We start from the raw sequence: 13,506 nt of genomic DNA, 5'->3' as shown, positions 1-13,506 counted from the left end.
GATTTTTGATAGTTCAAAAAAATTCGTTTAAAAATTTACGGATGCAACGTTTGCCAGTAGTATTAAAAAGAGGTGTCTTGGCACAGTTTCCATGTTTTTGCCTTTCTTACCCCCCCCCCCCCCCCAACTACCAAAAAATATACCTCCGTTGACCACTAACTCGACGATCGACTCTACGGGCACGAAAAGTTTGAGTTTTTTGTTTGGCCTCAACAGTGGCCATTCCATATTCTTGTTTCTGTTGAACAATGCAGTGGTTTACTCTTGTTGATGGTTAATACAGAGGTATCATGACCTTGGGAATTTTGCGGTTGACCTTGGGATTTGGGTATTTAATGTTAGAAGTTTTTTCTACCACCCAGTTAATATTTCTTTATTTCTTGGCTTGGATTGTTAATACAACTTTCTTCTTTTTACGACTAGCTCAGGTGTCAATACTATCGAATTCTACTCTGATTTAAAATGCTGTTCCCCAGCGTATTAAGGCGACACTAAAGTTGACACTAATAGGCTGTCAATCTTTTTGCATCTTCATCGTTCTATCTCATCAGCCAGCGAATCGCGTTAAGTTACGTGCAACAGTTCCTGCATACTTCGAGTTGTTTACGCAGTTACAAAATCTGCTGGATAACAGCAAAATTGGCAGTCTGTTTATGACGAGCCACTTGTCATTGACAAACTCACTATATTCACCAACCTCCTGTCTGCGGCAGTAGATTCATATCTACCCTTACATAAGATAAAAGTGTGCTCGTCTGATAAACCATGGATTACCACCAAAATCAAGTCTCTAATCCGCAATAGCCAGAAGGCTGTTCCTTACAACGGTAAGAATTCTGAGGCTTACAAAGTCTATAGAAATGCTGTGAAGATTAATGGTTCAATCGCCAAGAAGACCTTTTAAACCTGAAAAGTAGCTGCCTTAAGATCTTCGAGTGTTAAGCGCTGGTGGAGCGAAGTCAATAAATTGAGTGGCAAAGGGGGGAGTACCTCCCCCTGGCATCTACAAATGTTGGACGAACAGATGTCAAATGAGGTTCTGCTTGCCGAGCGTTTCAAGTAGTTACACGGCAACCTCACTCTTGACTTCTCTCCCTTAGAATCTCCTAATCATAGCAGGATTTTGTTTACTGATTTTAGTAGGGGGTTCGATCTCGTCCACAGCATGCGGTCGGAGGAGCTTGGTGTTTATGAAGCCATTGTCTGTTGGGTTGGCGCCTTTTTGGTTGGCCGGTTGCAACGTGTTAGGATTAATGGCCAACTGTCCTCGGCCATCTCGCCTCGTGGTGGTATCCCACAAGGTACGCACTTGGTTCCCCTTCTCGTCGCTATACTTGTGAATAGGCTGGGCAGTGAATGGTGTACTCGTCTTAAGTACGTTGATGATCTCACCATCCTGGAACTTATTCCCAGGAACTCTAATAGCTATCTGCCCATCATCGCATCTAAAGTAAATAAGTACTCCCTGGAGCGCAATATGAAACTAAACCCTAAGAAGTGTAAAGAGATGGTTCTTGACCTTCTCAGGTATAAATCAACATGTTCCAGTCCTCTACTAATAGGGGGCGCCCTAATCGAAATGGTATCCCAGTACAAACTACTGGGGGTCATAGTTTCTGATGACCTTTCATGGAACGCACATTGTGAGTACATAGACGACAAAGCTACCAAACGCCTCTGCGGGTTGAGGATTCTTAAGAATAGTGGACTTTCACCTTCCCAATTACTATCTGTATACTGCAGTACGATTCGCTCTGTGCTCGACTATGCGTCCCCTGCATGGGCGCACTTCCAGCCTACCTAAGTGACTTTTTGGATTAAGTCCAGAAGAAAGCTCTATATATTGTCTTCCCTGATCGCTGTTATAGCGACGCACTGCATCTTGCTGACCCTGAACTACTTAGCGATAGGCGGCAACAAGCTTGCGTGAATTTTGCCAAGTCCTGTCATATGTCAGAAACACTTACTAGTCTCTTTCGGGTTCCGCTGGTTTACTACCACGGTTTTAATTTACGCTCAGGCTCACAATCGGTTCAGGCTTCTACTGGAAAATGCAAAACATTTAATGATTTTGTGAAGCCTGTCAAATTTCAAAATATATGTCGCGACCGCCCCCTGTAATTCAGTTGTTACTGCAATAGGGTTAAATAAACGATTGATTGATTGATTTTCTAACTTAAATTTCAAACCTTTAAACGGTTAAGATCGGCCAGAACGGAGACAAGATTGATAATATAAAAATCATAATTAATCTATCGGGAGAACTAGAATCATTCTTGAAAAGAGATATTAAGAGAAAATAGCCTTAGAAGACTTACACAACAACAAAATAGACAGAAGATTCGGAGAACGGCGTTCACAAGTACCACCCCCAAAAATGCTACGTGGTCTTACAGCGCATTATCTAATTCAAAATTCAGTGCGAAGATAAAAAGGTATAAGCTGTTTACACTCAGTGTCACCTTAAAGAAAGGGGTGTTGAAGGTGTTAAATTAAACTTCAAGAAATATTCCTGGATCGTGAGTTTGACATAGAATTTCATCCAAAAAAATGGGTCTGGAAATAATTAAAAGTACAAGAAGTAGAAATTTCCAGGAATTCCTGTGCGGGGTGAACTTTTACTAGAGAGATTTACTCTCATCCTTAACTAGCACATTGACATAATCAAAAACATAGCTTTCCGCGAAATATACTACAACAAATTCCGTTTACCGTAGAAACTGAACATCTCCTTCCATACCAAATTCACAACGTTACCACAATAAGAAGGTGAAAGAAATTGTACTCAGATGAGACCACCAAAAGGAAAGGGAAATAAACAAACTGCTTTCTATAATTTTTACATTGACTGGCTTAAAGTAATAATACACTTCTATTCCTTTTCTTAACTCTTTAATAAAAAAAAAAAAGTCTAAAAACATACCTGACGAAAGTTCTCGCTAGATTTCAGTTTTGTCTTTCAACAATAAGGATAAGTTTTAAAAGGTAAATGAGGTACAAAAAGCAGAAATGAGTATGGCCAAGAATTAGGGTCAAAAACCTTATCTAACTATAGTATAGAGATGAGCCATCTTAAAAATATAGATTTGAAAAAGATTAAAAAAATCTGTTTTGATTGATTGGATTTTAAAACATGACAAAAGATTGGCTGAATTAAACCAATTCCAATGCCAAGATTACAAAAATCTGTTAAGCAAAATGGTTCAAGAATATGAGAAAAATAATGTAGCAACTCCTGTTCCAAAACCAAGGACTATTAGAACTAATATTACATTCAAGGATAACGCACTGAGTGAATTTACTAAATCATTTAAAATCAGTATTCGTAGTGATAATAATGCTTTGAAACAGTTGAGAGAAACAAGGAAAGCGATTTTTCATATGTTAAGAGGTCAATTATTGGAAATGAAAGGTCTTAAGTTTGTTGAGACTTTAAAAATTACTTTTAGTAAATGAAGGGTGGTGAAGATGAATTTCAAAGTGCATTTTTAATTCATATTCAAAAACTGTGATTAATGAGGCTGATATTGAGAGGGATCCTAAAAGTTCAAGCTCTGAACTTATTAATAGAATTGGTAATTGGATTTCTAAAGGATCTGGATGGAGACAATAGATAGATTTGATCAACATATTGTAAATATTGTTAAATAAAGGCTAATGAAAGGGTCTTCATATATGCAACTCCCAAGTGAATTAGTACTTACAAAGAGTTTGATAAAATAATATGGAGAATGAAAATAATGAATGTTTTAGATGGTGCCATGTGAGGCATCTCAATCGGCAGCAGAGAATAAATTCACAAAGAGTCAGAAAGACAGACAAAGAGTTTGTTGGTGAATTGGATTACTCAGGTGTTGATTTTCAAGTTTCACTGAAACATTACAATAATAGGATTGAAAAACAGAATGACATCAGAATTGATGTTTTTGGTTATGAAAATAACCTAAACATTTGAGAATGAAATGAGCCTACTTATAATTGATAAGTTATGACAACAAGAGCCATTATGTATTGATAAAAGATTTGAACAAGATGATGAGGCATAAAACCAAGCATAATGAGGAAATACTTTTGCATGTATTATCCACAGTGTTTTAGTAGTCAAGATATATTAAGTAAACATATGGAGATTGTATTGCTATAAATGGAAAGCAAAATAAAAAAATGCCAGAAAAGGGTCAGAAATTTTTCTTTACGTCTATACAGACAGATTCCACTTCCATTTTGCGTCTATGCTGATTTTGAGGCCACACACAGAACCTTATCAGAAGCATACAGATTGTGGTTATAAATGCTTATAAACTACTTTGTTGTTATGATGACAAACTTAGTAAACCAGTTCAGTATTTCAGAAGTGAGAATGCTGTGGAGAAACTTTTGAAACAAATTCTTGAGGAAACAAAATATTGCAAAGATATGGTTTATAAGCCTTTCAAAAAAGCTTTGAAATGACTGATGAAGAAGAAATTCAAGAAAGCTAAAAGTTACAATATTTGTACAAAACAAATACACAAATGAATGCATCAGAGTGGGAGATCATGATCATATTACTGGAGAATTCAGTGGAAGAGCAAATCAGGATTGTAATTTGAAGCTTTGGCTCAATATTTAAAAAAGTGAGGATTCCTGTGATTTTACATAATTTGAGAGGTTATGATTCTCAATTCACTATGCAAAATCTTGGTAAGTTGGTTGAAGAAAAAAACAAATTAAATTGGACGTCATTGGCTTTCACATTGAATAATAATTTGGTGTTTCGTGACAGTTTCCAGTTTATGAGCAGTTCTCTTGTAAAGTTTGTTGATAATTTAATTACCTGAAGACAGTTTCAAATACGCAAGACAAAAGTTCAAGAAAGATGAAAAATACAAACTTATGAAACAAAAAGGTGTTTATTCTTATGACAACAGGGACAGCTTTGAAAAATTTGAAGAAACACAGCTGCCACTAAAAGAAGAATTTCACTGACAGTTAATTCTGACTGGTGAACAAATAACAGATGAAGAATATGAACATGCTCAAAAAAATAATGTTTGGAAGACATTGAAATCGAAAAATATGGGTGAATATCACAATTTGTATCTGCAAAGTGATGCATTGTTGTTGGCTGATGTGTTTGAAAATTTCAGAAAGACATGTTTGCAATATTATAAACTTCAGATTTGAATAAAATTAATATACAAATTATGAAAACAGCTCAGCAAAAACCACAGACATGAGAAAAGCAATCAAACATACTGTCCGAAATTATAATGATCAAATAATTGCATCACAGTTTGCAAGCAGACAGTTTCTCAAACCTGTTATAGAAAGTCAGACAGAATTGAAAAAGTCAGTTGATGAAAATCAAGACAGATTGATTCATTTGGTGAATTAAAGGAAAATCAGTTTGCAGTAAGAAAAGGTCTCAATGATATTACAGAAATGAACAGAGGCATTATTACTTTAAAAAAAGAATTACCTAGTAAAACAATGCCAGAGATCGAACCACCACGCATCTGCTAACATTTATAATGTTGATGAAGGGTTGTCTACACAAGACACTGAAGTGCTTGGTGACCCTTTGATTTTCCAAATCAAGAGAAATTCAAGAAGCTTTTCCACTAGCTTCCATCACAATTATTAAGTGCAACTCCAGAAGATGTTAAAAGAAAAAAAAAGATTCTCCTCTTTTGGAGTTTTATGATTCAATGATTAAATCATATTAAAATTACAGAGATTCATTAGATATTCTAATTTATAAAAGGTGATAAGATGAAAGTCGATCAAGAAAGGAAAAGGAATGGAGAGTTACAAACAGAAGAAAAGAAATGCTTATAAAATAGATAATGGACAATTATTATGGTAAATTGATGATACATGTAAATGTTCCAAGATTGATGAATGAGATAGTTATTGAAGTACAAAAAGGTGGGCAGATTATTTATGAAGGTTAAAAGCCAATAGAGTTTGATTGATTTAATTATGAAAAAGAGAAATTTATGTAGTGCTAAAGCTATTAAAATATTCAATAATCTGAATATTATTGCAAATAATTATGCCAAAACACAGAGGCAGTGGAAAACAATCTCTTGCTGATTCAAAAGTATTCTATAAAACACCAAAAGATTTGATTCAAATGATTGAAACTTCTTACAGGTACAAGACTTGCAGGACGCAATAATATTCAACTCAGAAATGAAGCACACTAGCAAATGTTTGACCATCTCATCAAACTCAAAGTAATTGATAAAAATGAATACAATGAATAATATTCACTGAACAGATATAATTAACAATTATTCCACGAGCACGCGTTGGATATGAGATGATAGATAGCCAACGAGGCGCGTAGCGCCGAGTTGGCTATAATCATCTCATATCCAACAAGCGCAAGTGGAATAATTGTTTTATTAAAAACGTTAAATTAAATTATTAAATTTTATTAAATTTTTAGCTCCCTTTTAATTTTAAGCTGACACGTACGCTTGCCATATTTGCAGATTATGGTATATTGGCTGATATACCATAATGGCTAAGCCAATAAAAAGTCTTAAATTGCATTATCCAATGATCTAGTTTTTAATAATATTCATTATTAAAAACTACAGCATTGGATAATGCAATTTAAGCCTCTTTATTGGCTTAGCCATTGCGGTATATGAGCCAATATACCATAATCTAATATCTATACATTGTAACATCCGGTTTCTTCTTACAAAATAAAGTCGAGAAGATTTGTCTAATATTTTGGGGGTATTTTTTTTTTAAATAAAACAATTATTCCACTCGTACTTGTTGGATATGAGATGATTAAAGCCAACTCGACGCTACACGCCTTGTTGGCTATCTATCATCTCATATCCAATGCGCGCTCATGGAATAACTGTTAATTACATCATAAAGTTTTTTAATTAACATGGGCATATTATACATGAAAAGAACATTTATGAGTTTAACATCAGCAACCTAATCCTCTCAGTTTTCCATTTTCAGTTGAACCAAGAATGAGAAAAATTCCAACCAATTAGTTTGTATTTCACAGATGAACAAGACAGACCGATCGATTTGAATGGAATCACGTACTGTATCTCTGACTTTGGTTTTTCAAAGAGAAGATTGATAGTATACATATAATAATTATGCAGAGACATACCAAAAACAGAGACACTGGAACATACAACATTCATCAAACTGGTGAAGGTTCAAGTGATTTATCTTCCAAAATAGCAAGTGCAGTAGCTAGAAAAACAGCAGAGAATAATTATTCGAAAAAAGGCTTCAACAAAAGTTGCAGAAAAGTGTGCTGAAAAAATTGGTGAGAAAACTGGACAAGTTGTTGGTGAAAAAATTTATGATAAATTCAGTAAAAAAGGCAGGGGGATAAAAAAACCTGTCATTCAAGGAAAAGGTTGGGAAATAGCAAAAATAATGAAGTCAATGTCAACAACATCAATATTCCTTATGGTTCTGACAGGTATACAGTGCAGGTCAGAATAAAGCGAACACCGCAGACGCAAGCTTAACGCACGTCTGACGCATCTACGCATATACTCTGACGCGTCAGATACGCGTCAGTGCTGCGTGCGTCTATTCTTTTGTTATTCATGGCCCTAAGTTTGCTTTGTGGGGCAGTCTTTTGCAATTTAAAGAAATATCCTGATCTGAAAACGCGGCCGCCAACAAGAAAAAAATTTGGATAGTATGAAAAAGTCAGTGAAAGCTGTCATATTTCCAATCTTGCTCGCTTTGCAAATACCTCGTCTCTAGTTTATAAAGAAAAGAAAAAGGAATTGTTTGTTCTGAGAAAAGAAAGCCACATTCAATACTAGATCGAACAGTGTTTAAAACGTCCAAGTATTCTTTAAATATTAGTTTGTATTTTATGAATCTCGTTCGCTCGTTCGCTTTTCAGTTACCGCTGATGTAAGCTATCATATTTCCAATCTTGCTCACTTCACAAATGACTCGTCGCTTGTTTATAAGGAAAAAGGAATTGTTTGTTTTGGATGAAGAAACCCAGACTTAATACTGAACCAAACAGCGTTTCAAACGGCCAAGTATTCTTTAATATTACTTTGAATTTTATGAATTTCGCTCGCTCTTTCGCTTAAGGCGCTCGTTTCTCAGTTACCTCCGATGTAAACAATGTGTGACCTCTCACGTGAAAACCTTCCGAACGGTTAGCCGTTCTTAAACGGATAGCCGTTCAAGTGGATTGGCACGCCTCAAGCCTATCCGTTCTAAAATATTCATCATCTGTTTGAACGACTCGAGCTATCTGCTCAAGAAAGAAACACTAACACCAGTTATTTTGACTGCCGCTCTAACAAGACAAGCCTTCATATTAATTCGCCACGCTTCGTTGAATGTAGCATGCCGTCATGTTTACATTAGACAAACAGTCGTCACATTTTTTTTCTTCGTTTCCTTGGAAAGGTTCTCCGTTCGAACGGCTCGACATATCCGTTCAGAAAAGAAACAATCTGTTATTTCGGTGGCTGCTCCAAGGCAAGGCAAGACTTCAAAACTTCGTAAAATGAAGCATGCCGTCATGTTTACATTAGACAAACAATCATCAGCAGTGGTCACGTTTTTACTCTTCGTCAAAAGTGGACGGGATTTTGCTAGAACGCTCATGACCTAAGAATGGTTTGCAGTTTGTAACAGAGTTCTTTCTCTCTTTATAATTTTCGCGCGGCGCATAAGAGATCAAGAAAAAAATCGGTATGAGTGTTTTTACTTTTAAATGACTTTTTTAAATGACAATGGTATGCAGTTTGTGACAAACAGATATTTCTAACTTTATAATTTTCGAAGCGCGCGCAAGAGATCGAGAAAAAATATTGGACCGAGTTTTTTTTTACATTGAAATGACTAAAGAATGGTTGCAGTTTGTAACAAAGAGTTCTTTCCCTCTTTAGAAGTTTCGCGGCGCGCGCAAAAGATCGAGAATAAAAAAATCGGACCGACTGTTTTTACTTTGAAATGACTTTTGAATGGTTTGCAGTTTGTGACAAAGAGATATTTCCTTTATAATTTTCGCGGCGCGCGCAAAAGATCGAGAAGAAATATTGGACCGATTGTTTTTACTTTGAAATGACTTTACAATGGTTTGCCGTTTATAACAAAGAGTTCTTTCCCTCTTTATGTTTTTCGCGGCGTGCGCTAAAGATCGAGAAAAAAAAACCCGACCGACCGACTGTTTTTACTTTGAAATGACTTTTGAACGGTTTGCAGTATGTGACAGATATATTTCCTTCCTTATAACTTTCGCTGCGCACGCAAAAGATCTAAAAAGATAAACTGGACCTACTGTTTTTACTTTGAAATGACTTTACAATGGTTCGCAGTTTGTAACAAAGAGTTCTTTCCCTCTTTCTAATTCTCGCGGCGCGCTCAAAAGATGAAAAAAAAAATTGGACCTATTGTTTTTACTTTGAAATGACTTTACAATGGTTTGCAGTTTGTAACAGAGAGTTCTTTCCCTCTTCATAATTATCGCGGCGCGCGCAAAAGATAGAGAAAATTATAACTGACCTACAGACTGTTTTTACTTTGAAATGACTTTTGAACGGTTTGCAGTTTGTGACAGATGCATATCCAATACATATCCAACAAAGCCTTAACCATTTCTACAGCCTTCGAGATACGACTTGTATATTTCATTCAGATCTCTTGTTTCATGAGGCCAGAGTTAATACTTCTCTCTATTAACTCTGATGAGGCGTAAAGAGGTGATTTAAATAGCAAACTACCATGTTTTTAATCGAAGTTTTAACGCCACGCAAAAAAAATACTTTTCTTAGCAAGCGGATGTTCAGTATTGTAAAGGTAAACAATGGATTGATAAAGTCACACCTCTTTTGACCTCTTTTGAATCTCCCGAACGGAATCCAATTCACTAGCTGTTTATCATCCGTTCTGAAAAAAAATAATGTATCCGTTCTAGCGGCTTGGAAAATACATTCAGAAAAATATTAACCCGCGTTCGAACGGCTTGTGCTACCTTTCAGAAGAAATTGCATGCGTTCCATCGGCTTAGGTAATCCGTTCAGAAAAAAAATCGTCACCTCTTTGAACGGCTTTTGTATAAATCCGTTGAGAAAAATCTTAACCCGTTCGAACGGCTTACAGTCGTCCGTTAGAATGGCCAAAGTTGTCCGTTTAGTATTCGGCCGGCTGAAAAAACAGCATCGCTTCTGCGCTGAAAGAGACCTGATAAAATCATTTTTTCGATTTCACGTGTTCAACAAATTAGCATACGTTCGAACTTGAAATCTGATCTTGTCACATCTCGTCACAAAATCCTTTCAGTCAAAACAAACGAGAGGGTTCGAGCCCGGCCGGACCGATACTCATGGTAGACAACATTCCACGCAAGACTATTTCTCGCGATCAGACTGTTTTGAAGATTGTGGAAGGGTTTTACATAAATTTGGCACTTCCTTGCAAACGAGCCAGTTCGGCAAATGGTTACTTCAAATAAAGGTTCTGTCCTCGTGTACCGGTTCACAAGAGCCGATACAAAAGACCGAACAATACACAACAGCTAACCAATGACTCCTAAACAAAGAAAGAACAATGGTAATTCCCTTGTGAACCGGTACACCAGGACAGAACCCAAATAAATAAGAAGCAAGGACCGCGAACGAAAAATGCTGCTGGTTTACGTAGATCCCGAGCTGATCTAGTAGTCAGCCAAGGGAAAAATATTCAATCCAAACCCCGCACGGAACGTTCTGCAACGGTGACGAAACTCGAAAAAGCTTCGCGGCATTAAGTTCATGTGTGATGATTACGACGCGTAACCTTTTCACTCTTGTTTATAATCTTATTCTACATGTAAGTTCAGTTTGGAAGCTTTTTTCAGATTTTTGTTTGGTATCGAGAGTACGGTGCCATTCGATGTTTGTTTTATTAATCTAAATTTTTTTTCTCGGAAAGGTTTTGTGATTTCAAACCGGACTGCCAGCGTCACGGCAAGCAAAATTTTATCTTCGGTTCTAAAAGCTGTAAAGAGATAATTCAGACACAGCAACAAATTGTTTTATCAAACCCGTTTACTGTTAACATAAGACTGGCTAATAGTTTACTATTTGTTTGACAGATCAACGAATTTAGCAGTTCGCGTCCGCCACATGCCGATGCGCCACGTTAATTTGATCTTTCAACTAAATTTAGAATGCCAGGCCATTAAAAAAACCAATAAAATATAAACGATAGAAAAAACAATGAGCCAGCTCATACATACTGATGACTTTGCTCTATTCGCGTCCTTCACCCATATGCCTATAGACGCAGACGCGTTTATGCGTCTGGTGCTGACGCGTTACTCGCGTATGTTTTGGTTCGCATTACTCTGTCCTGCACTGTACTGTATCTCTGACTTCGGTTTTTCAAAGAGAAGATTGATAGTATACATATAATATGCAGAGACATACCAAAAACAGAGACACTGGAACATACAACATTCATCAAACTGGTGAAGGTTTAGGTGATTTATTTTCCAAAATAGCAAGCGCAGTAGCTAGAAAAACAGCACAGAATATTTGAAAAAAGGCTTCAACAAAAGTTGCAGAAAAGTGTGCTGAAAACATTGGTGAAAAAACTGGACAACTTTTTGGTGAAAAAATTTATGATACATTCAGTAAAAAAGGCACAGGGATAAAAAAAACCTGTCATTCAAGGAAAAGGTTGGGAAATAGCAAAAATAATGAGGTCAATGTCGACAACATCAAAATTCGTAATGGTTCTGACAGGTATAATGTGTATTTTGAAACTGAGTTTTATGTCAGCAAAAGAGCAGATAATTAATGCACAATTTGCTGCTGCAGACAATATTGCAATAATCAAAGAAGCACAATAGTTTAATCAATCACCAGATATCAACAGGAGCCTGCATTTGAAGAATCTTGTTGAATTTACACAATTTCTTATGCAAAAGATGTTGGACCAACAATTCTTCATTTCCAGACACAAATACTGGTACTGTACAGAAAGACAAATTTGATTTCAAACAGGCACAACTTAATTATGAGAAATGATGCTGATGAATCATGCCTACTGTGGTAATATGTAGTATGAAATGTTATGTTGCAGCCAAACGCAGTATACCATTATGAAGGATTTGTAAAAAGTCAAAAAATTATTCAATCATCAACAGCTGCAGCTCAAGTTAATGTAATCGGCTTTCACAGGTTTGGTTTCTTTAAATCATTTGTGGATCAAATTTGTTCAAATGGAAAAATTAGAATCACAGCAACACTTGAATATGATGATCATGTTATTTTCAGAGCTAATGGAGTAACTGATCCAGAAAGATTAATTATTACAAGATTCATTCCAAAATGGTATTTAATTCAACTAGTGGACAAATGTTTTTGTAAAATTACCATACGCCAAATTCTTGGAATTATTTGAAAGAAATACTTGTGAAAAGCATTCCCAGACAAAATCCAGGTGGAAGTTTTATGATAAGCACAGCAATAAGAAAACCAAGACAAGCCATGTGTTCATTTGGGCTCTCAATACAACCAAAAATATTGGAAACCATAAGAATTTAATCCATTTGTTTTTGATACTTATAAAGTTGGATCAAACGTGGCTGGTGCAAAGTGGAAGGTAGTGTTTTTTATCCACAACAGAGAATGAGACAAGACAGAGAAGTAGCAAAAACATACAGAACATTGATGAGATCCAGCAAACAATTTCATGATTTTTTCAGCTGTGGCCCAACAATTTATGTTAAATCATTTGAAAAGCTTTGACACATTCTATACTTAGATCTGACCAACCAAGAAGTTGAATTGAAAAGTGGAAGCACAAAACTTGAACTACATTATACACTGACTGCTGTAGCAGCAAATAGCTACTTTTTGTATGCTCTTGTGCTTCAAAAAGAACTATCTGTGGATAATGTGTCTGGAAAAGCTAGAGTACAAATGAAAGTATAAAAATGTTCATTAATTGAGTATCATCCGTGTAAACATGTCATTTATTTTTCACTAACCGAGTACATGTATCGTTTATATGATAATCAGTTTTTAAAGGTTCTTTAAGTAGTCAATTAATCATAATTATATAAGATATGACTCAGTATCATCTGTATGGCATTAAATTAAGCAACAATCACAAACAAAAACTGCAATAACAATCGGACTGAATGCAAGGAAACTTTCTGGTCCTGATGAACTAATGCTCCCAAAAGCACAAATAGATTATTTCAAAAACCAGGTCTATAAATTTTTCATTCATGGTTATTTAAGTGAAGATGATTGATGTCAACAACGATGTAATGATTTTCACTTTCTTATTTTGGAAAAGATGGCAGTTCATTGAACACTATCGATTACAAAAAAATCAATTCAGCCCATGCAAAGCATACTCAGGAATCATTAATTGAACACAAACAAATTACGTACCAACAACAAGATGTTTGACAACAAGAAATGATTTAAAACCAATGATACCGTTATCTATCATAAACTTCAACCATATCGATTCTGAATTAGATAAAGACACAAG

At 35.7% G+C, this 13,506-nt stretch overlaps 1 long non-coding RNA gene across 7 annotated transcripts in view; it reads right to left on the bottom strand.

The window, feature by feature from the left end:
• Positions 1–13,506, bottom strand: part of LOC148731218 (uncharacterized) — a 36,871-nt gene that overhangs the window by 18,084 nt on the left and 5,281 nt on the right. For 2 of the 7 annotated variants that reach the window (XR_016001357.1, XR_016001358.1), the window contains one exon: positions 358–2,041. The exons of 2 other annotated variants lie outside the window; for them this stretch is intronic. This is a non-coding gene — a long non-coding RNA (uncharacterized LOC148731218). Of the gene's footprint in view, positions 1–357; positions 2,045–2,712; positions 7,222–13,506 lie in introns of those variants that run through there. 3 more of the 7 variants (XR_016001359.1, XR_016001360.1, XR_016001356.1) reach the window with 3 other exon arrangements.

This window comes from Stylophora pistillata, chromosome 5 (assembly GCF_964205215.1).
Source record: "Stylophora pistillata chromosome 5, jaStyPist1.2, whole genome shotgun sequence".
NCBI classification, from domain to species: Eukaryota; Metazoa; Cnidaria; class Anthozoa; order Scleractinia; family Pocilloporidae; genus Stylophora; species Stylophora pistillata.
The sequence above is the reverse complement of the archived record's forward strand: the minus strand, read 5'-3'. Positions and strand labels throughout refer to the sequence as shown.